The following is a 25,622-nucleotide window of genomic DNA, read 5'->3' as shown; positions in this document are numbered from 1 at the left end:
ACATACACTTTCTTTTTGATCATATTTTCTATTCCGCTATTCAATTAAAACCTTTGGGGATCAATTAAATTGCGTGATAGTCTGTGTCGGTACGTGTGAGATCCACCTTTCCAAGTTTTTGGGGTTCATCTCATACTTCTGAAGATTTGAGGGTGCTGCCTGTTCCATACTCCTCCTCCTACTCCTCAACCATCCTTTTAGGGGTACAAACAATAGTAATTGGGGCCTAGTGTGGTGGTGTACGTGTGAGATACATACACTTTCTTTTTGATCATATTTTCTATTCCGCTATTCAATTAAAACCTTTGGGGATCAATTAAATTGCGTGATAGTCTGTGTCGGTACGTGTGAGATCCACCTTTCCAAGTTTTTGGGGTTCATCTCATACTTCTGAAGATTTGAGGGTGCTGCCTGTTCCATACTCCTCCTCCTACTCCTCAACCATCCTTTTAGGGGTACAAACAATAGTAATTGGGGCCTAGTGTGGTGGTGTACGTGTGAGATACATACACTTTCTTTTTGATCATATTTTCTATTCCGCTATTCAATTAAAACCTTTGGGGATCAATTAAATTGCGTGATAGTCTGTGTCGGTACATGTGAGATCCACCTTTCCAAGTTTTTGGGGTTCATCTCATACTTCTGAAGATTTGAGGGTGCTGCCTGTTCCATACTCCTCCTCCTACTCCTCAACCATCCTTTTAGGGGTACAAACAATAGTAATTGGGGCCTAGTGTGGTGGTGTACGTGTGAGATACATACACTTTCTTTTTGATCATATTTTCTATTCCGCTATTCAATTAAAACCTTTGGGGATCAATTAAATTGCGTGATAGTCTGTGTCGGTACGTGTGAGATCCACCTTTCCAAGTTTTTGGGGTTCATCTCATACTTCTGAAGATTTGAGGGTGCTGCCTGTTCCATACTCCTCCTCCTACTGCTCAACCATCCTTTTAGGGGTACAAACAATAGTAATTGGGGCCTAGTGTGGTGGTGTACGTGTGAGATACATACACTTTCTTTTTGATCATATTTTCTATTCCGCTATTCAATTAAAACCTTTGGGGATCAATTAAATTGCGTGATAGTCTGTGTCGGTACGTGTGAGATCCACCTTTCCAAGTTTTTGGGGTTCATCTCATACTTCTGAAGATTTGAGGGTGCTGCCTGTTCCATACTCCTCCTCCTACTCCTCAACCATCCTTTTAGGGGTACAAACAATAGTAATTGGGGCCTAGTGTGGTGGTGTACGTGTGAGATACATACACTTTCTTTTTGATCATATTTTCTATTCCGCTATTCAATTAAAACCTTTGGGGATCAATTAAATTGCGTGATAGTCTGTGTCGGTACGTGTGAGATCCACCTTTCCAAGTTTTTGGGGTTCATCTCATACTTCTGAAGATTTGAGGGTGCTGCCTGTTCCATACTCCTCCTCCTACTGCTCAACCATCCTTTTAGGGGTACAAACAATAGTAATTGGGGCCTAGTGTGGTGGTGTACGTGCGAGATACATACACTTTTTTTGATCATATTTCCTATTCCGCTATTCAATAAAAACCTTTGAGGATCAATTGAATTGCGGGATAGTCTGTGTCGGTACGTGTGAGATCCACCTTTCCAAGTTTTTGAGGTTCATCTCATACTTCTGAAGATTTGAGGGTGCTGTCTGTTCTATACTCCTCCTACTCCTCATCCATCCTTTTAGGGGTAGAAACAATAGTAATTGGGGCCTAGTGTGGTTTTGTACGTGCGAGATACATACACTTTTTTGGATCATATTTCCTATTCCGCTATTCAATAAAAACCTTTCTAGGGCAAGATCTTAAATTACAGAAATATGAGGAGACCGTCAAATAAGGGCCGTGGCCTGGGTCGTGGTGCTGCTGGTAGAGCTCCTGTTGCAAGGAGAGGACGTGGTCGATCTGTGCCAGCTACACGCACAAGTGAAACACCTTCCTCAAGTGTGAGTAGGCGACAGAACCTGCATCAGTATTTGGTAGGGCATCATACGCCCCTAGAAGTGATGAGGCCAGAACAAGTGGAGGCGATAGTAGATTGGTTTGCTGCTGACAGTGCCTCCAGTTCCTTCACATTGTCTCCCACCCAGTCTACTGCAGAAAGGTCACAGTTGGCACCTGCAGCCGATGTCCAACCGTCTTTCACCTCACCCCCTTGCAAATCAGGCAAGCAGTCTGAGCCCCAAGCCATACAGCAGTCTCTTCTTCTTTTTGATGACTCTGTCAGCAGGGTTTCCCAGGGCCATCCACCTAGCCCTGCCCCAGAAGTGGAAGAGATTGAGTGCAGCGATGCCCAACCACTTATTTCTCAAGATGAGTACATGCAAGGATCATCGCAGCACGTCTCCGATGATGACGAAACGCAGGTGCCAACTGCTGCGGCGTTCAGCATTGTGGAGACCGACAAGGAGGGCAGGGGTGGAGACTGGGTGGAAGATGATGTGGAGGACGATGAGGTCCTCGACCCCACATGGACTGAACGTCATGCAGGTGACCTGAGTAGTTTGGAGGAAGAGGCGGTGGTCGCACAGAGCCACCAGCACAGCAGAAGAGGGAGCAGGGTGCAGAAACGGAGCGGCCGTGCCCTAGACACTACGCCCGCTACTGCCCAACGCAGCAAGGGAACGAGCGCACCAAAGTCAGCTCAAAGGAGTTCTCTAGCGTGAAAGTTCTTTAGAAAATGTGCTGATGACAGGACACAAATGGTTTGCACCCTGTGCAATCAGAGCTTGAAGCGAGGCATAAACCTTCTCAACCTGAGCACAATCTGCATGATCAGGCATCTAAGTGCAAAGCACGAGCTGCAGTGGAGTACACACCTTCAAAACCAAGAAACGTCTCTGGCTCATCCTGCTTCCTCTTCTGCTGCAGTCTCGGCCGCTCCAGCCACATCTGTAGTGATACCGGCACCTGCCACCCCGCAAACAGACGATCTGTCAGCAACACCACCACCTGGGTCACCAACAACCATCTCCACAATGTCCCGTGGAAGCGTTCAGCTTTCCATCTCCCAAACACTTGAGAGGAAGAGGAAGTACCCCCCTACCCACCCGCGATCCCTGGCCCTGAATGCCAGCATTTCAAAATTATTGGCCTTTGAAATGCTGTCATTCCGTCTGGTGGAGACGCACAGTTTTAAAAACCTTATGTCGGTGGCTGTCCCACAGTACGTCGTGCCCAGCCGCCACTACTTTTCCAGGCAAACCATCCCTTCCCTGCACAACCAAGTGGGGGAAAAAATCAGGTGTGCACTGCGCAACGCCATCTGTGCCAAGGTCCACCTAACTACCGATACGTGGACCAGTAAGCACGGTCAGGGGCGTTATATCTCCCTAACGGCACACTGGGTAAATGCAGTGGCGGATGGGCCTGAGGCGGATAGCAATTTGGCGCATGTCCTTCCACCACCGAGGATTGCAGGGCGCTTCAGTTTGCCTCCTGTTCCTAACTCCTCCTACTCCGCTTCCTCATCCTCTACCACCTCCTCATCCGGACAGCGTAACACCTTCACCACCAACTTCAGCACGGCCAGGGGTAAACGACAGCAGGCAGTTTTACAACTTGCCTGTTTGGGGGACAAACCACACACCGCGCAGGAGTTGTGGAGGAGCATGGAACAGCAGACAAATGAGTGGTTGCTGCCAGCGAGCCTCAAGCCCGGCCTGGTGGTGTGCGATAACGGGAGAAATCTCATAGCAGCTCTGGGCCTAGCCGGTTTGACGCACATCCCTTGCCTGGCGCATGTGCTGAATTTGGTGGTGCAGAGGTTCCTTAAAAACTACCCCGATATGTCAGAGCTGCTGCAGAAAGTGCGGGCCGTTTGTGCACACTTTCGGCGTTCTCACCCTGCTGCTGCTCGCCTGGCAGCGCTGCAGCGTAACTTCGGCCTTCCCGCTCACCGCCTCATATGTGACGTGCCCACAAGGTGGAACTCCACCTTGCACATGCTGGAAAGACTGTGCGAGCAGCAGCAGGCCATAGTGGAGTTTCAGCTGCAGCACGCACGCGTGAGTGGCTCTGCGGAACAGCACCACTTCACCACCAATAACTGGGCCTCCATGCGAGACCTGTGTGCCTTGTTGCGCTGTTTTGAGTACTCCACCAACATGGCCAGTGGCAATGACGCCGTTCTCAGGTTAACTATCCCACTTCTATGCCTCCTTGAAAAAACAATTCGGGCGATGATGGAAGAGGATGTGGCACAGGATGAGGAGGAGGAGGATGAAGAGGTAACATTTCCAAGGCTTTCAGGGCAGTCATTCGCAAGGGGCTCCGAGGGTGGGTTCCTGCACACACAAACGCCAGGGACACAATTGTCCAGCAGGGGCACAGTTCTGGAGGATGAGGAGGATGAGGAGGAGGAGGAGCTGGAGGAGGAGATGGAACCATGTTCACAGCAGAGTGGCACCCAGGCCAGCTCATGGCCATCACTGGTGCGTGGCTGGGGGGATACAGAGGACACGGACGATACACCTCCCACAGAGGACAGTCTTTCGTAGCCTCTGGGCAGCCTGGCACACATGAGCGATTACATGCTGCAGTGTCTCCACAACGACCGCCGAGTTGCCCACATTCTAACTTGTGCTGATAACTGGGTGGCCACGCTGCTGGATCCCCGTTACAAGGACAACATACCGTCCTTAATTCACTCACTGGAGCGCGATCGCAAGATGCGCGAGTACAAGCGCACGCTGGTAGACGCCATGCTGCTGGCATTCCCATCTGACAGCGGGGCCGCAGTGGAAGCACAAGGCAGAGGAGGAGGAGGAGGAGGAGGAGGTCGCCAACGCAACCAGGGCACCGCCAGCACCTCAGAAGGCAGGGTTAGCATGGCCGAAATGTGGAAAAGCTTTGTCAGCACGCCACAACAAACAGCAGCACCAGCAGCTCAGATGGAACGTCTTAGCAGGAGGCAGCATTTTACCAACATGGTGGAGCAGTATGTGTGCACACGCCTACATGTAGTGAATGAGGGGTCTGCCCCCTTCAACTTCTGGGTCTCCAAATTGGGCACATGGCCTGAGCTTGCCCTTTACGCCTTGGAGGTGCTGGCGTGCCCTGCAGCCAGTGTATTATCTGAACGGGTATTTAGCACGGCTGGGGGCGTTATAACAGACAAGCGCAGCCGCCTGTCCAGAGACAATGTGGACAAGCTCACGTTCATTAAAATGAACCAGGCATGGATCCCACGGGACTTTTCCGTACCTTGTGCAGAATAGCAATGGATACCGACCTTACCCACCCATTGTTCCATTTTTGCTCTTTCTCACTCTTTTGGGGTGTACCCTCATTTAAAATTTGTGAAAAGAAGCAGTGTTGGCTACCTCGTCCTCCTCCTCAGGGCCAGATTAACGTAGGGGCTATTGGAGCTGCAGCTCCAGGCCCCTACCTTTTATATAGGCCCCGTGTTGGCCATATTCACTGTTACCGCTCTTCTGTCACTTGTAAACACAGAAGTCTGGCTTCTATGCTCGCTTCCCCAGGCAGCACCCTCAGAACCTCCCCACACAGCGCGAAGGCCGGACAAGGAGGGACAGTTGCCGATGCATGGATGTGTTTATGGGCTTCAGAGACAGCATCCCATGTTGAATTAGGCATGCATGGCTGCACCCTTCCTCCTCTGGGTGCATGGCAAGGCACGGCCCTTAAGGCCCTTCAAAATCCTCAGCACCAAGCCCATGATGCTCTTAATCCGGCCCTGGTCCTCCTCCACCGCCGCTTCCACCTACACCACCCATAGGTGTGCGCAGCCTATTGCATTAAGGTGTGCACCCCAAAGTTGAAATACACATGCATGTGTTTGCCAGCAGGGAGAGTAATGTATCGGGGCCATGTACCTGTAGGCAAAGAGAAATAGAGCAGAGCAGGTCCGAGGGAGATCTTTCCCATCTCCTCACTGGCAATGCTATGTGCCCTAGGTGATTAGGGTGTGCCCAGGCACACCCGGCACACCCTGTGCGCATGCCTATGTCACCGCCACATCCACCACCACCTCAACCTCCCTACTACTCCATATGGGCCTCGTCCTTCAGAGATGAAGAAGAACATTGTTTTATTTTTCTGTTTTTTTTGTTGTTTTAAGTTATTTCCCTATCCACATTTGTTTGCAGAGCACTTGCCATGCTCTTAATTACGTTTTGCTGCCATTTGCAGCACTCTAGCCCTTTCCTTTGGTGTTTTAGAGCCATTTTAGTGCCTTAAAGTTCGGGTCCCCATTGACTTCAATGGGGTTCGGTGTCCGGGAAAAGTTCGGTAAAAGTCCGGGACACGGACCCGGACTTTTTTTTAAAGTTCGGCCGAACCCGTCGAACACGGACATCTAGGTGTCCGCTCAACCCTATTAACCACTACTCTCTAAATCCTATCTTTTAGCCAGTTTTCTATCCACTTGCAAACTGATCCTTTGAAGCCTGTAGACTTTACCTTACACATTAGCCGTTTGTGGGGAACTGTGTCAAATGCTTTTGAAAAATCCAAATATACTATTGCCACAGCCACTCCTCTGTCCAAGGTTTTACTTACCTCCCCATAAAAAGAAATCAGGTTTGTTTGACAACTTCTGTCTTTTATGAATCCATGTTGTCTTATGCTTAAAATATTTTTTTCCAGCAAGAACTCATCTATGTGGACTTTTATTAAACTCTCCAGTATCTTCCCGACTAAAGAAGTTAAACTAACAGGTCTATAGTTATTTGGTAAAGACTTTGATCCCTTTTTAAATATAGGCACCACATTGACCATATGCCTATCCCGTGGTACTATTTCAGTCCCTAACAAATCCTTACAAATTAGAAACAATGGCTTTGAAATGAGTTCAATCTGTATCTGTAGGAGGACCTCGGGAGAGAGTCGGTATCAGCGAGGTCTTGGAATGACCAAAGGTGAGATTGTGAGTATAGATGATCAAGTGAGCATATACCTACAGTTTCTTACTGCTGTAAAGAGATTTCGGATATCAGGGATTCCAATGAGTGTAATGGTAGTCTGCAGAGAGTTGCCATAGAGATCCATTTAGAGGGTACTGTAAGAGAAGTCTATACTCTTTAAGCAGCCGTGATTATATCCAGGAAATATCTTTTTGGGCAGAGGGGTTAGTGTCATTGCACCCTAGGCGTGCTTGAGGTCACCGCACGAGGCTGTAGACTCGATTTGCTTCCATGAAAGGTGTTGTGAAGGAGAGAACCATTCTTTCAGCTGTGTTAGTATGGTTGCTTTGTAATATAGGGTGACATTAGGAGCTCCTAAGCCAGAAACTTTTGCTGGGCACAAGAGAATGGAGGATTTTATGCCTGGGCACTTGGCATGCTAAATAAGAGATTTCAGTATACCTTGAAATTTACATAGATGACCTGAAAGGATGGGGATGGGTAAGGCTCTAAACATGTACAAGATGTGAGGTAATAAAAACATTTTGGTTAATACGATACAGCCAGCGCAGAAGGAGGGGCCAGGGACAGGTTTGAACTTGCAAAAAATCTGCTTTCTAATATGGGGGTCTAAATCAATATGGAGCATCTGACATTCGGAGTTACATAGTTACATAGTAGGTGAGGTTGAATAAAGACAACAGTCCATCCAGTTCAACCTGTGTAGGTGTGCGTGGCTGTAATCATCTCACATAGCCCTTAATGTCCTGATCCTTGAGATGTAAGTCTAAGAGTCTTTTGAAAGCCACCATACTACCCGCAAAAACCACCTCTTGTGGTAGAGAATTCCACAATCTTGTAGCCCTAACAGTAAAGAACCCTCCTCGTTGCCTGAGGTTAAAACGCTTCTCCTCTAATCGCATTGTATGTCCTCGAGTCCTCATGCAATTCCTTTGAATGAACAGTTTTTTTTCTAAGCTGAGATCCCCATTAAGATATTTATAAATTGCTATCATGTCCCCCCTCAGGCGTCTCTTCTCCAGGGAGAATAAATTGAGCGATTGCAGCCGCTCTTCATAGTTAAGGTCCTCCAACCCCCTAATCAGTTTAGTTGCCCTTCTCTGGACTCTTTCCAGCTCCAACACATCTCTCCTGAGGACTGGCGACCAGAACTGGACAGAATACTCCAGATGCGGTCGGACCAGAGTTTTATAAAGTGGAAGGATTACAGTCTTATCTCTGGAATACATTCCTTTCTTTATGCATGCTAATATTCTGCTGGCTTTGGCAGCTGCCGCTTGACATTGCATGCTGTTGCCTAATCTATCATCAACCAAGACTCCCAGATCTTTCTCCATTTTTGATTCCCCTAAGGGTTCCCCTCCTAACGTGTATTGTGTTTTTATGTTTTTAGTCCCCAAGTGCAAAACCTTACACTTCTCCACGTTAAACCTCATTTGCCATGTCGTTGCCCACTCCGTTATTTTGTCCAGGTCATTCTGTAGGATATCTGCTTCATGCTGTGCAGTTATTGCCCTGGCCAATTTTGTGTCATGTGCAAAAACTGATAACGAACTACTGATCCCATCCTCAATGCTGTTTATGAATAAATTGAACAAGGTTGGTCCCAGGACTGAGCCCTGGGGCACCCCGCTTACTACCTCAGACCAGTCTGAGTAAGCGCTGTTTATTACCACCCTTTGGACACGGCCTTTTAGCCAGTTTCGTATCCAAGAGCAAACCCTGCTGTCGATACCTGCAGACCTTATTTTATAAATTAAGCGCTTGTGGGGAACTATATCAAACGCCTTAGCGAAATCCAAGTACACCACATCCACTGGTCTGCCCCTATCTAGCTCACAGCTCACCTCCTCGTAGAATGTTAAGAGATTGGTTTGACAAGAACGCCCATTTGTAAACCCGTGCTGGTTACTACTAATGATGCTGTTGTCTTTAGCAAACTCTACAATATAGTCCCTTATCATCCCCTCCAGAAGTTTACATACTATTGATGTCAAACTGACAGGCCTATAATTTCCTGGGATATGCCTCTGGCCCTTTTTGAATATCGGAATCACGTTAGCCTTCCTCCAATCCCCTGGTACATCGCCTGTCCTAATACTGTCAGCAAAGATCAGGAACAGTGGTCTAGATATAACCTTACTGAGTTCCTTGAGTACTCTCGGATGTACACCATCCGGGCCTGGTGATTTGTTTGTGTTAAGTTTATCCAGCCTTTCCCTGATTTCACCCTCTGTTAGCCATAGTGGCAAGTCCTGTGTATTACTACTAGCCATACAGTCATGGTCAGTGTACCCCTCCATTTCCTGTGTAAAGACTGACGAGAAAAAAGCATTCAGCACGGTTGCTTTTTCAGTGTCCTCTGTAAAAATCCTCCCATTACCGTTAATTATGTGTGCAATATGCTCTGCCCTAGTTTTTTTGCTGTTGATATATTTAAAGAATTTCTTTGGGTTTTTTTTTACTATCCTCCGCTATTTGTCTCTCAAAGTTGATTTTAGCCATCTTGATTTCTGATTTCTGAGTAGTTATGCTTATATAGGGAAATTGTACCAAAGTGTTCTAATAGATTACAAAGATGGGGTAGAGAGCGAAGTAGGTCTGTTAAAGCTAAAATTAAATCATCTGCATAGAGACCAATGTTATGTTGTATAGGGCCTATGGATATTCTGGAGATTAGGGGATTGGAGCGGATATGTGCTGCGAGTGGTTCTATAAGTAAGGAAAATATAAGGGGGGGATAAGGGGCACCCTTTCCTGGTCCCCTTGGTAATAGGGAAAGTGGAAGTGAGGAATCCTGAAGTCCAGATTTTCGCAGTAGGACAGGTATACAGGGTGTATATAGCAGAGAGTATTCGTTCAGTGAAGCCAAACCTCTGGAGAACGTTTTTCATGTAGATCCAATGTACCCTATCAAACACTTTCTAGGGAGGAAATGTGATGGTGTTTAGCCCATTAGATAATGTCTATGATACGACGAGTACCATCAGAAGTTTGACGTCCCAGGTCGAACCCTACTTGATCTGGGTGTATTAAAGACGGTGTGAATTTAGAGATATGGTTAGCTTGAAGCTTAGCCTAAATCTTTATATCTAAATTTATAAGGGATATGGGGTGGGAATAAGAGGGAGAGTATGATTGGTTTACCAGGGATGGTAACAATCAGTGATTCAGGAAATTCAGCGGGATAAGAACCTTTTTCGATAAAATTGTTGAAAGAATTAGTGAGGTGGGTGCTAGATGATGTGTGAACTGTCTATAGTAATCATTTTCAAAGTCATCTGGACCTTGGGATTTATGAAGCAGGAGAGAGTTATTGGCTTTAGTTACTTCAGTAGAGAATGGAGAGTACAGTTCCTCTAGATGATCGGGGGGGATAGTAGGGAGGTTTACAGAGTCAAGGAAGGTCCAGATGGTAGTGGGGTCTGGTGGAGAGAAAGAAGGGGAATCCTGCAGGTTATAGTATTTACATATAGTATTTACGGAATCGTTCTGCTATATCAGAGGGGTTAAGAATTTTGCGATTTTGGTCATCCTTTAAATAATTGATCCTGGAAGAGGAAGCCTTACGTTTGTAATGCCTCCCTAAGAATGTGCCTGGTTTATTACCCAGTGTATAAGAGGAGAGATGGAGTCTTTTAATGTAAAAGTCATATGAACGGAGGAAGAGAGCACTAAGTTTAGAGTGAAGTTCTCTTAGTTCCGTGTCTATAAGAGGGTCAAATTTTATTTTATTCTCGGTTTCCAGGGTGCGGATGCGGAAATGTAGTTGAGTGATCTTATTTGTTTGTTGATGTTCTCATGGGCTGATATTTTAATGAGTAAACCTCTCATGAAAGCCTTATGGGCATTCCAAAAACATCAATTTGTTTTTGGTATGATGCGTTTAGTCTCCAGGGAAAAGGCAAGTTGCAGTTAGGAGCTAAAGATAGTTCTAGAAAGATGAATGCATGTTCAGACAATGTGATCACACCAATATGACAATCAAGAAGGACAGATCCTGCACATGCTGATATACAACAAGTACAAAGAGGAGTACTTCACCAGCCCATGGCGCTGTCCATGTATTCACCTCCTTTGTTTGTATGTTTTATAGCTGAAATGTCCTGGTTGCTGCTGCTCCTCTCTCACTCCACTGGGGGGGCGGATCAAAACAATTCAAATCTGTAAAGAAAAGCGCACGCAACCTCGGGCAATAACGCTTTAATAAAGGACAACAACACAGTACATTGGAATTGCACTCACACTTTTCCTTTAAGACAATCGCTTTACAGCATTCCAACAGGAGCTACTCGCTCCTCCCGTCCCTCCAGATGGTGACTCTGCGGTCTCCTCATTCGCGGCTGCCGCCGCTGTTTCCCCGCTCTCCTTCACTTCCTGTGTTGCCTGGTCACCGGATGCCGGTTCTAGTGCGCCTGCGCACTATACCAACGTAATCTACGGCGCCTCAGGAGAGCCTCAGCCAAAGCCGGAGCCACAAGTTGTACGGAGCTGCGAGGTGGGAGATTCAAGACACGGGTGCACTGCCTCTGCTGTTACTACGGACAACGCGTTTCGGAGGCGGAGCCTCCTCCCTCAGGTCCCTGAGATTACGTTGGTATAGTGCGCAGGCGCACTAGAACCGGCATCCGGTGACCAGGCAACACAGGAAGTGAAGGAGAGCGGGGAAACAGCGGCGGCAGCCGCGAATGAGGAGACCGCAGAGTCACCATCTGGAGGGACGGGAGGAGCGAGTAGCTCCTGTTGGAATGCTGTAAAGCGATTGTCTTAAAGGAAAAGTGTGAGTGCAATTCCAATGTACTGTGTTGTTGTCCTTTATTAAAGCGTTATTGCCCGAGGTTGCGTGCGCTTTTCTTTACAGATTTGAATCACACCAATATGAGCAGAGGTAACTCGTAGGAAATATTTGTCTAGCAGAAAGTAATTGATTCTAGAGTAAACCTTGTGTACTGGGGAGAAAAAGGTATAATCTCGTTTGCTGCCATGGATACTTTGCCAAGCATCAAAGATGTCTTCCTGGGAAATGAGAACTGGAAGGAAAGAGGATGGTCTACGTGTAACAGTGGTGGAGTCAATGGAAGATTCAGTGACATCATTGAATTCTCCGCAAATAACTATTGGAGCGAGACCTATATAGTTGAAGCTTTTTGATGAGAAGATTTGCAAAAAAGCTATTTTGGTGGGTATTGGGGTGTATAAACTGACTAGGGTGATTTGGTTACATCTAGGATAAGGAAACGACCATTAGGGTCTGATTCTACTGAATGAAGTTGAAAGGCCAGTGAGTCACAGAAAGCAATCATGATACCTTTGCACTTAGTATCTGCATGAGCAAAAAAATGTGTGAAAATTAAGGGTGCTGGCATTTGGGTGCTTTGGAAATAGCGAAGTGCGTCTCTTGTACGCATAAGACGTCTCACTTGGAAGAGATTGCTTCTTTCCAAAGTAATGATCGTTTAAAAAGGGCTATTAAGGCCTATGGTATTTAGGAAATATATTTTGACAGACATATGTTAAAAGTAGGAGAATGCTTCTGAGTATGTAGCATGCATCCAGAGCAGCAAAGGAGATTATCCTTATCTGGGAAAACAACAATGCAAGGTAATATTGAACATCACACATTTTAATGACAGAGCATATCCAAAATACTGTATCTCCACTGTTGTATTTCTGACAGAAAAGACAGTTCTTTTTCAGACATTTCCTGGGATATTTTTTAATGTGCACAAAGCTGTTCAAGCATGTTTTCCAAATTGGAGCAAGACCCAAGCTAACTTGTCCTCTTATATATGGTCAACTGATTTTATATTAAGGACCTTGGATGCAACATCCCTTTATACTATTATTGACCATAAGCTGGGGTGTAAAAGTGGTTAGAACATTTTACAGACTGAAATGTCATTATCACAGTCCAATGCTTTGATTCTGGAGGTTATTAAATTTATACTTATCCATAATTATTTTAAAGTCAATTATACTTTTTTTTTTTTTTTTCACAGACAACTGGGACTACTGTGGGTATGAAGTTCATGCCCGGTTGTGCCAATATTTTTATGGCTTACTGGTAGTCTAAATATATTTTTATGGCTTACTGGGGCCATGATCAGCTGAATACTCAGGACTCAATAACAAAGGTTTCAGCATTAAACTCAAACTTACTGACAGTAGAAATCAATTAACGGTTTGGAAAAAATATAAAAAAATGGCTTTTTAATAACCTTAAATGTCAGTTTAGATGACTAAGAAGAAACTGTAGATGCTTGAAAGAATTTTAACAGAAAGCAGAAAGTTTGAAAGGTCTATTTCTAAGATGAGGATACCCAAAATTATTGTTAGAGCAGAGTGCCACAGAGGTTCTACATTTAAAAAGAAAGGACCTTTTAAGGGATAAAGGCTATAATGACATGCAATTAAGGGCAACACAAAAAATGATTACTTTTTTTTATTATGTTGAACTACAGTTCGTATGTCTAACATACAGAGAGGAGACACTGGCCCATCCTCCCAAGGGACAAAGCACTTGGCCCCATCCTACTAGAAAAAATTAATTTTATTTTCAAAATGGCACCCAATTTAGCTCTAAAGATTGCCCCCACAATTCAAAATACACAATGGAGTGCCTAAAATGCATGGCATGTAAATGTAGTACAACAATGCACATGTTACTTAGTAAGAACAAAATATTTTGTCTCCTTTTTTTGTGTACAAACACAATTTTGAAGATAATAGCTTTATTTTACTGACATGTGATACTAAGAGCCTCATATATGGTATTTAGTGCCCCTCTAAAGAGCAACATATAGGGTGAACCAAACATGAACTAAACATTGAGAATGAGAGAACATGCATGGGATCACACAAGGGAAGATGAAACACCCATTATATGATCATTACTTGAACGTTCAAGTTAACAGAAGGCTACTAGGCAAATTTCTTTTGGCCATCCAGAAAGTTTCTAGGGATCCTAGAGGGGACAAACATGTCAAAAATATAAATGGTAAGGATATCAGCACTGCTCTAGTTACCAAGTGAATATGTGTATACACAACAAACCTTAAATGTGCATCAACAATTCATAATGATAATAAATATAATAAAAATAAAATAAAATAATGAAATTGTCCTTATATTTGATTCGAAAAAGTCCTTGTGGGATAAAGTGCTTGTGCTGTTAAACAACCATACTGATGATCAAATACATAAATAGCTGAATGTATAAATAATTATTGTGAAATAAAAGAGCTCGTGCTTGAATATTTAGTTGTGCAGATCACTCCATGCTCCCCTCTTGTGTCCCCACTCACCCAACAAAATTGGAAATCAAAAGTGTGTGCAAGGTCTTGCTTTGCCACTTAGTATTTCCTGGAATGGAAGGTTCTCCCAGTGGACTCTCCGGTGCCCGAATATATAATTAGAAAAGAGCCTCCATAGTGTTAATGTTTATTTATTGTAATAAAAGCAAAATATTCCACCTACATAGGGTTAATGACAGTCTGCTTTCCGTTTGTGGGAGAGCGCCGTCTCAGCGTGCTTTTCACCACTAAACCGGAAATGACGTCGGTGCGCTCCACCGACCGGAAGTGACGTATGACGGTAGGTTCCTGCTTGACGCATTTCGCCCCTCATCTGAAGCTGGAATCAGCGTTGTACAATCTGCACATCTAAAATTCAAGCACAAGCACTTTTATTTCACAAGAATTATTTATTCATTCAGCTATTTATGTCTTTGATCATCAGTATGGTTGTTTAACAGCACAAGCACTTTATCCCACAAGGACTTTTTCCAATCCAATATAAGGACAATTTCATTATTTTATTTTATTTTTATTGTATTTATTATCATTATGAATTGTTGATGCACGGTTAAGGTTTGTCGTGTATACACATATTCACTTGGTAACTAGAGCAGTGCTGATATCCTTACCATTTATTCAGTCAAGACAAAGGTGTAATAGAGAATCTAAAACCATATAGATAAATCTACAAAACTGGCTAGTGTTGTAGATTTATCTATATGGTTTTAGATTCTCTATTACACCTTTGTCATGCTTTCTATATTATAGCAGCTGCTTAGACCCATCTAGGGTTCCTTGTTTATACACATTTTTATCTCTGGTAAAAAATTAGAGCGCAGGGTGAGTGAGTTTTTTGCATTTGTTGCCTTGGTGTGCATTTTCTTCACTCCCTTTCATTATTTATTCAGTCAAGGTACATATTGCCTTATATATCAGCAGCAGCCTATGATTGTGAATTGATAATTAATTTAACATCAGTAACAATAGATGCAGGAAGAGCATCACTGATACATATTTTAACATGTCAAAAATATGTCCCATGTTGAGTTTAAATTGATATACCTGTATGTTATGAATTTACTGATTCATTGGGGCTTGTTCAACAAATTCAATACATTTTCTTCAAGATACCAGTTCCTGCTTCCATGAAATTTTTCTATTCATGGAATAGAAAACTCACTTCATTTCTGAAGCTAGTTCACCAGGGTACCATTGATTCTTCTCAATTTCTAATTGTCAACAGCAAATCAGATAATAAAGTATCATGCAACTTGGACTCCAAGGGAATCAGGAATTCAATCCTGTACCTTAGGCAGAGCTTTGGCTAGGTTCCTGCCTCCTCTGTCCTCACAGAGACTTGTGAGCAAATTTCATCAGCCACAAAGTCCTGAGGTCCCTCCTCAGAAAGCAGAATATTATTAGAAGCATGAAACAGGCTCACACTTCTACTTCCATCCCTGCCACTTAGCCCCGGCCTACATCCTCATTGTCAGGCAGCAGAGACAACACCCACCCGCCATTTCTAAAGGCTGGCTGAGTCTGCTATCTTCTCTGTTTCTGGGTAATGGACCTAACATGAGTGCTGGATTCTCCTTCACTCCTATTGGCCAGCGACAGTAAGTGTCCCTGTTGCTAGGCAGTGGTGCAGCACTGCCTGTTCCATCCCCTCAGTCATGATTAGCTACAGGGCTTGATTTGAGCATCACAACCCTTGGACTCCTTGCATCGGATAATGTCTTGCTACCTGGCCATTTGGACCATTTGTGGCAATAATAAGCAAGCTATTGTCAACCAAAGGGCAAGTGAAGCTAGACACTGACATGGGGAAATGTACCAATGCCAAAAATCAAGAAATTAAAATAAAAAAAAAAGTATCTCTGGCTCACATAACTGTCAGTTCTCTCTAACAGTCGTAACACACTGACAATATACTTTAATTAAATGGGGGCTAGTTTAAACAATCCTTCAATAAGTTGGCTTTTGTGACTCATCTGACAAGTGCAAAGGGTATGCACTGTATTATAAGTGCTCTTTATTTTCTGATGGTGAACCTGCAAATTTTGTGACTAAAAGCTTGTGTTTTGCGAATCCTGGGGATTTGTTGTGAAATCATGGTGGTGGCATACCCATACCTCATCACTATTCTACAAAGTATAGGCAACTCTTTTTATCCACACACTCCCACACTGCATAACCACTTGGGTGATAGTTCTGTTATAACTGAAGCTCTACAGCCATATAATTCACCTTCTTGCCTTGTCATTGAGCAATGAATAAATATTACTGTTCTGATTACATTCTCCTTGTGTTCTCCTGTAAGTTGCCTAAATGCACCTGTAATGAGAGCAATACTGAATGTACTATTACATATTTGCTCAGAATCACACACGTTCCCCCTTTTGTTTCTGGTGTACAGTGAACTATGAGAAATTTACAGATACTTAGATATGTGAAATCATATATAGATGTACTGAGGGGTAGCTTTTTAAATTAGTTTAGAGTTTTTTCTTTAATCTGAATTCCCTAAAAGATCCCAGTGTTGTGTGTACTCTCCTTGCTTACACTACATTTTCATTTCTTCTCCATTCAGCTGGTATTTTCAATTTTCATTCTTCCGCAGCTGCTGTCAATCAGAATCATGCTTGCAGGTAATTAAACTGCCTAGGAATACAGCCAATAAAAAGAAATTCAACTCTTCCGTATTGAAACACATTATTAAAAACAATCATGACCAATTAAAAAAATAAAGCAAGGAGACCACCTCACATGCCATTTGTTATAGCTGTATTATGTCATTGGCTTTTTTGCTGACAACACAGCTTAGGGATCAATATAACACATAGACAAATGATGAAAAGTGTAATGTAAAGAGTAGAACGATTTTTCTTGTTTCTTTTCTGTTTACCTCTTTTTCTGTACTCTTTATTCACCTTGTATGACTAGAAAAATGCCAGAGACTGCTAAACAAATGTGTATGTAACATAAAGCAAACAACCAGAACTGCATCTCAAAAAGACTTTAGCCTGCCAGCTCTTGGTGTTACAGGTCCCATTTTTTGATGACTCTTTAACAGCCAAATATTTCATTTTGTCACACACAAGCTTTGGAATATCATCATTAAAGTACCAAGAAGGAGTATATAGGTCTTATTGACATTTTTGTTTTTTTCATTATGAACCAACAAAGATACATAAGGGAAATATGCACTATGAACAATGTGAGTATGTGTTATCATACTTCGTTGCTCACGCAGATACTTCTGGCTAGTAAATCCCCCCCCCCCCCAATCCATACCAGGCCCTTTGGGTATGGATTTTAAGGGGAATCCCATGCCAAAATTAAAAAAAGAGTGCCCCCCCCAAAAAACAAATCCATACCGGACCCTTATCAGAGCATGCAGCCTGGTGGGTCAGGAAAGAGGGGGATGAGCAAGTGCCCCCCCTCCTGAACCATACCAGGCTACATGCCCTCAACATGGGGGGTGTTTTGGGGCAGGGGGGCTCTGTCCCACCTCAAAGCACCTTGCCCTGTGTTGATGTGAACAAGGGCCTCTTCCCTGCAACCCTGGGCTGTGGTTGTGGGGGTCTGCAAACAGGAGCTTATCGAAATCTGAAAGCCCCCTTTAACAAGATCCCGCCCCCATGTAAATGTACCCTTACTCATTCACCAAAAAAGTGTTAAAAAGAAACAAAAACACACACAGTTTTTGACAATTCCTTTATTAAATAAATAAATAAATAATGTCCCCTGATGTAGATCCATTGTCAATCAAGACATCCGCCACCACCGCTGGACCCGAAAAAAAAAAAAACCTCCACTCGCGAAGAAGTCTAACTGTCGTAACGCTGCTCCGCCATTTGCAAATTCTTATATAGGTAAGGGGCGGGGCAACCTAATGTCATCACCTGGTGGTACCACCCCTATGTGATGTCCCTGACTGGTGCATGCTAAGTCAGTGATGTCACAAGGGAGCGGTCCTACCTATAAGAACTGTCAAACAGCAGAGCAAATAGTCGGTGGTTATTTTTTTGTATTTTTTATATTTTTTTCAGGTCTGACGGTGGGCATCGTGATTGATGATGAATCTACATCAGGAGACATTGTTTTTTTAAATTTTAAATAAAGGAATTGTTAAAAACTGTGTGCGTGTTTATTTATTTTTGACACTTTTTTTGGTGAATGAGTAGGGGTACAATGTACCCCACATTTATTCACATGGGGGACATGATCAGGGGGCCCCCTTGTAGAGGGGGCTTCCAGATCCCGATAAGCCCCTTGCCTGCAGATCCCCACAACCACAGTCCAGGGTTGTCGGGAAAAGGCCCTTGACCCATCAACATGCCCCAAAGCACCCCCTCCATGTTAAGGGCATGGGGCCTGTTATGGTTTAGGAGGAGGGGGCTGCTTGCTCGCCCCCCCTTTCCTGGCCTGCTAAGCTGCATGCTTGGATAAGGGTTTGGTATGGATTTTGGCGGGATCCCATGCCATTTTTTTTTAAATCTTGGCATGGGGGTTCACTTCAAAATTTATATCAGTCCTAAAGGTCTGGTAAAGATTTTCGGAGTGACCCCACGCGGTTTTCTTTTTTTTCAATTTTAGCCTGGGGTTCCCCTTAAAATCCATACCAGACCCAATGACTCCCATGGCTTCCAGTACCACCCCCATGCTGACGACACACAAATCTATCTCTGTACTCCTCACTCCTTCAGTCTCTTCTTGCATTACTAACTTACTAACTGACATATCAGCATGGATGTGGCACCACTTCCGCAAACTCAATCTATCTTAAATTGAGCTCAGAATTTTTCCTCCAGCCCATGACCCCCCCCCCCCCCAACTTCTCCATTAAGATCAATAATACAACCAGGGTACCAAGTGTAATCCTGGACTCTGACCTGTCCTTTTAGCCCCAAATCCAATCACTGTCCAAATTGTGCAGATTTCACCTTCTGAAAAATCTCCAAAATATGCCCCTTTCTAACCACTGACACCACTAAGCAACCTTTTCACTCCCTTGTTATCTCTCGCCTTGATAATTGTAACTCTCTCCTTATTAGCCTACCTCTCCACTTTACCCTCTTCAGCCTATCATGAAAGTTGCTGCCAGACTCATCCATCTTCCCAACTGTTCAGTGTCTGTCAATCCCACTGCCCAACGAATAAAATTCAAAACACTACCATAAACAAAGTCATTTACAATTCTGCCCCAACTAGATCACCAAACTTATTTCCAAATATCACCCAAACCATCCTCTCCACCCCTCCCAAGACCTTCTGCTCTCTAGCTCCCTTGTCTCCTCCTCCCATGCTCATCTCCATGACTTCTCCAGAGCCTCTCCCATCCTTTTGAACTCACCACCCCAATCTGTCAGGTTATCTCTTACTCTGGCCACTTTTAGGTGATCCCTGAAAACTCATCTCTTCAGGGAGGCCTATCCTGCCTTCAGCTAACAACCAAATCTTATACTTCCCTCATCAATTTATCACTCACAGTCCCTACTTTTTGTTTCAGCAGCCCCTCTCTCTTGGATTGTGAACCCACAGGAGCAGGGACCTTCTAACCCTCTTGTTTTGAATTGTACTGTTAGTGTATTAAAATGTGTTCGGGCCAAACTTTTGCTTGGTCCTAATTGCTCGCCCAACTCTAGTCCCTGTTATGGATATTCACCCTCTCTATTTGTCCAGTTTACCATTTTCATTGAATGTGAAAATGTCACGCTTACCCCTAATACAGGTGGTAAGAAACTAAAGCTGGCTTCTATGTTCTTCACCTATAGCAGCCCCCTTTCCCATAAGGCAAGCAGGCCTACCGGTACTCGGCTGTCCCCAGGACTTTTACACACTGTTATAGTGCCTGGCCACCATGCCAGAGCATGCATGAACTAAGCAAAGAAAACAGGTACTTGCGTTGGCAGACAGGCAGAGTGGTTTAATTACAGGCCAGGTATAAGGCAGGCAGAATTCAGAGAATAGTCGATATCTGACCCAAGGTCATACACAGGGGAATCCAATCTAGCAGAGCAGGGCAGACAGAAAGTCAGCTTGATCCAGTATTTTCACACTCTACATACACATTTGGTCTCCACTCAGTCCACCCAGTCTGGCCACAATCACCTTGCAGGTGGACAGACAGACAAGGAGAATGCCACAGTCAAAACCCAGATGCTGGAACCAGGAGCTATGACGGAGCAGAAGCGCACACGCTCCTGACATTACCCCCTTGAAGAGGTGCCCCCAGACCCTTAGGCTTCATTCACATGTCAGCGTATCGATCGCGGGCAGAATCACCGCGATTCTGCCCACGATCCGGAAATCATTGCAAATCGTGGGACGCCTGTGCGTTGCCCGTGATTTGCAAAAGCACCCCAAACGCTGTGCGATGTTGCTGCGATTTGCGGCTGCCGAATCGCGGTAACATCGCGCAAAAAAATCGCGGGATGCATGACGCCCAAAAAAGGTACAAGAGCTTCTTTGGGGCGTCATGCGTCCCGCAATTTTTTTCCGGATTGATTTCCGGATCACGGGCAGAATCGAGGTGATTCTGCCCGCGATCGATACGCTGACATGTGAATGAAGCCTTAGAGACAAGCGCGACAACTGGCACAGGACCATCAGACTGGGCCAAGGTCTGGGGATCAGTGGGGTCAGGATTGTTAGCGAGTGACATGACACTGGAGTCAAGCTGGATATCTGGAACACAAGCTAGATGCAGAGTGGCTTGAAGAAAAGGTCAAAGGCCCCACCTGGCCGAATGAGGCAGTCTATCCAAAGGATGGATGTAATTTCTTAGACAGGTTTGAGCAGATGTAGTTGCAGTAGGGTGAGGTCAGGTTACTGAAAGTCCTGAACATAAAAATGCAGAAGGCTCAGTTGGCATAAGCTGAACAGGAATAACTGGTGCAGAGGCAGACTGGACCACATTGGCAGGTGTAGGGACAGACTGGTATGCCTCATCAGGTGTAGAGGTAGCAGAACTTGAAGGCAAGTTAGCCTGGATGTATGTCCAAGGGCCTTTAGGGACATACAAAGATAGGGGTAATTCAGAGGGCTTGACTCTTGAAGACTTAAGCCCCGTACACACGTACTGATCATCGGCCGAACGATCGGCCGTCTTTTGTCCAGGGCTGTCATGTCTGCTGAAAACTGCAAAAGACTGCACACGAATTTTGTCGGCCAACAACAGCCAACTGCAGAAGTGATGTCATGTGATGGTTAACTTTCCTTGTCTTTTTTCTTTTCTGAGCATGCCCAGTCTTGCTAATCTGCTGTCTGTCAGCCGAAATCTGTACTGACTAGCGAACAATCGGCTGTTCTGGTGACGGCCAACAAAAATTTTAAAGTCTGCATGACAGATTCTGTTCGGCCGAAAATGCGCTGTCGGCTGTCGGAAGCATCATACTAACAAGCCTACAATCGGCCGAACGGTCGTCAGCCGAATATTTACGGCCGACAATCGGTACGTGTGTACGGGGCTTTATAGTGAGTACAGGTTTTGCAAGCCTTTACATAGGAACAGGAGAGAAACCAAAGAAAAAGTTTTAGTAATCCCTGGGTGCTTCTGAAAGCACTTTAAGCCTAAGGTGGAAGGGAACAATCCAATTTCCAGGGGGACACAACACACAAGACTTTATTTTGTTTCATTTAATTTAATTTTGTTTATTAATTGTCTACTGAATTCCAAATTTTCTGAACAATTTGAATTTGGGTAGGTTGAAAAATGATCAACCGATTTGAATTCTGTGTGAAAAATAGCTGGTTGTTAACCTGTTGCGGACCGCCTGCCGCAGTAAATCTGGCTCGGCTGCGAGAACTAACGTAGTCCTACGTCGGTCGCGTGCGGAGCTCAGGGGCACGTGAGAGAAGCATCTAACAGTAAGTACACAATCACTACACTGACACCAGTACACATAGGCACACATTTAACCCCTTGATCACCCCCTGATTACCCCCCAGTTAACCCATTAAATCCCTGTCACAGTGCACTCTATATACAGTATATAGCTTTTTTACTGATTACTGTATTAGTGTCCCTTGTGACTTCAGTTAGTGTGAGAGACCATTAGTTTCTGTCCCAAATAGGTTTGGGGTACCTGCAACCCCCCCTAAAGATTTAACCCCCTGATCACCCCCAGTTAACCCCTTTATTGCCCTGTCACAGTGTCACTTTTATAGTGTAAAGATCTTTTTTTCTGATCACTATATTAGTGTCACAGGGGACATCAGTTAGCGTCAATCTAGGACAGCGTTCAATCTTCGCCGCATATTTAGTAATATAATTTAACCCTTTGATCGCCAGTGACACATACATACACACACTAAACACCTTCATTACTAGTATAGTGTCTGAACGGATCACTATCTTTGATCTGATCAGAACTATACTAGCGTCACCCATAGTTTAGCGTTCCCAAAATGCAGCGTTAGCAGGATCGCCACGACACCTGCCAGCACCTGCATTTAGCCCATCTGTCCATCCCAAAAGTGCAAAAGTCAACAGATTACTGTCACTTCTAGTACACAACACACAAAACCTCAGCGTTAGCAGAGTCAGGCCTGATCTCTGCCTGAACTAGCAATTTTTTTTCTTAGCGACTCAAACAGTCCTTCGACAACCAGGTGCTTTATTACTTGTGAGTCACACTAGGTAAATTTTTTGGCCAAAATGTCAAACGAAAAAATAAACTAGTGAAGAGTAGAGTTGAGCGAACACCTGGATGTCTGGGTTCGGCGGGTCAGGCCAAAACTTAAAAAAAAGTCCAGGTTCGTGACCCGGACTTAACCCGAACTTTACCCCGATCCCGAACCCCATTGAAGTCAATGGTGACCTGAACTTGAGTACTAAAATGGCTCTAAAAAACACACGGAAAGGGCTAGAGGGCTGCAAATGGCAGCAGAATCTTCTTAAGAGCATGGCAAGTGTTCTGCAAACAGGGATAGGGAAATAACTTAAAATAACATAAAATACATAAAAATAAAAAATAATAATCTTGAATGATGTAGGAGGAGGACGAGGCCCATATGGAGTAGGAGGTTGAGGTGGCGGTGGATATGGCAGTGTAGGTGGAAGCGGCGGCGGCAGTGGAGGAGGAGGACGAGGTAGCCAACACTGGTTTTGGTTTTTAATTACATTTTTTTTATATTAGGGTACACCCCAAAAGAGTAAGAAAGATCAAATACAACAATGGCTGGGTAAGGCCGGTATACATGTCTACTCTGCAAAAGGTAAGGACAAGTCCTGTGAGATCCATGCCTGGTTCATTTTAATGAACGTGAGCTTGTCCACATTGGCTCTGGACAGGCGGCAGCGCTTGTCTGTGATAACGCCCCCAGCCGTGCTAAATACCCATTCAGATAATACACTGGCTGCAGGGCAGGCCAGAACCTCCAAGGCGTAAAGGGAAAACTCAGGCCATGTGCCCAACTTGGAGACCCAGAAGTTGACGGGGGCAGACCCATCATTCAGTACGTCTAGGCGTGTGCACACATACTGCTCCACCATGTTAGTGAAATGCTGCCTCCTGCTAACACGTTCCATATCAGCTGGTGGTGCTGCTGCTTTTTGTGGCGTGCTGACAAAGCTTTTACACATTTCGGCCATGCTAACCCTGCCTTCTGAGGTTCTGGCAGTGCCCTGGCTGCGTTGGCGACCTCTTCCTCCTCCTCTGCCTTGGCCTTGTGCTTCCACTGTGCCCCCGCTGTCAGGTGGGAATGCCAGCAGCAGCGCGTCTACCAGCGTGCGCTTGTACTCGCGCATCTTCCGATCACACTCCAGTGAGGGAATTAAGGATGGTACGTTGTCCTTGTAACAGGGATCCAGCAGCGTGGCCACCCAGTAATCAGCACAAGTTACAATGTGGGAAACTCGGCGGTCGTTGCGGAGACGCTGCAGCATGTAATCGCTCATGTGTGCCAGGCTGCCCCAGAGGCAACGAAAAGCTGTCCTCTGTGGGAGGTTTAAAAGAAGTGTGAAGATTGGTGGTGGCGCTACCTATGAAATAAAAGCAACCGTATATAATGCCCCTTGTGACGTGAAAGGGGAAATATATTGGTGAAAATAAGCCACAAATGGTTCAATATCTAAAAAATAATAATGAATCGTGGATAAAAAGTGAGAACAAAGATATATTCAAATCAAACAATAAATGCAGGAAAAAAGTAAACTGATGGCGTGACAAAAGACCCACAACCGGAAATATGTGAGTGGTTTCCAAATAAACTATAAAATGTGCCACGTACATATGTATCAACGTAAGTGATAAAAATTATTTATGGTGAAAAAAAAGTGGATAGGTGAAATTCCACGAGTGGCCACTAGGTGGCGCAAAATGCTTAGTACAACCTGTATGCTGATGTATGGGGATGTTCCTCTTCGTGATAAGCGAGCAGTCAGAAGGTCAGCGGCGGGTGCCCTGAGTGCTCACAAAAAAGGAAAAATACCCCATGGTGAATAGTAGTAACACACAGTTATACAAAAGCGGCGTAGTAGACTCACTCGTACAGTAGATCAGGATCAGAATAGTCGTATTCGCCGGGAGGCTTTCGATAATTTTTATCACTTACGTTGATACATATGTACGTGGCACATTTATAGTTTATTTGGAAACCACTCACATATTTCCGGTTGTGGGTCTTTTGTCACGCCATCAGTTTACTTTTTTCCTGCATTTATTGTTTGATTTGAATATATCTTTGTTCTCACTTTTTATCCACGATTCATTATTATTTTTTAGATATTGCACCATTTGTGGGTTATTTTCACCAATATATTTCCCCTTTCACGTCACAAGGGGCATTATATACGGTTGCTTTTATTTCATAGGTAGCGCCACCACCAATCTTCACACTTCTTTTAAACACTTGCACCTTACACCTAAGGTTTGATTGGGGCAGCTTACACCTCTATCTTTATTATCTTCCTCCCAAACATCTAGTCCGTAGCGCTGGTCATATTTCTTTATTACTCTCTGTGGGAGGTGTATCCTCTGTATCCCCCCAGCCATGCACCAGTGATGGCCATGAGCTGGCCTGGGTGCCACCCTGCTGTGAACACAGTTCCATATCCTCCTCCATCTCCTCCTCCTCATCGTCATCCTCCAGAACTGTGCCCCTGCTGGACAATTGTGCACCTGGCGTTTGTGGGGGCAGGAACCCACCCTTGGAGCCACTTGTGAATGACTGCTCTGAAAGCCTTGGAAATGATACCTTTTTCCTCCTCCTCCTCATCTTGTGCCACATCCTCTTCCATCATCGCCCGAAGCGTTTTTTTAAGAAGGCATAGAAGTGGGATAGTTAAGCTGAGAATGGCATCATCGGCACTGGCCATGTTTGGTGGAGTATTCGAAACAGCGCAACAGGGGGACACAGGTCTCGCATGGAGGCCCAGTTATTGGTGGTGAAGTGGTGCTGTTCCGAAGAGCGAC

This window comes from Pelophylax lessonae (assembly GCF_965119305.1).
Source record: "Pelophylax lessonae genome assembly, chromosome: 9".
NCBI lineage: Eukaryota > Metazoa > Chordata > Amphibia > Anura > Ranidae > Pelophylax > Pelophylax lessonae.
Note: the sequence above shows the minus strand (reverse complement) of the source record.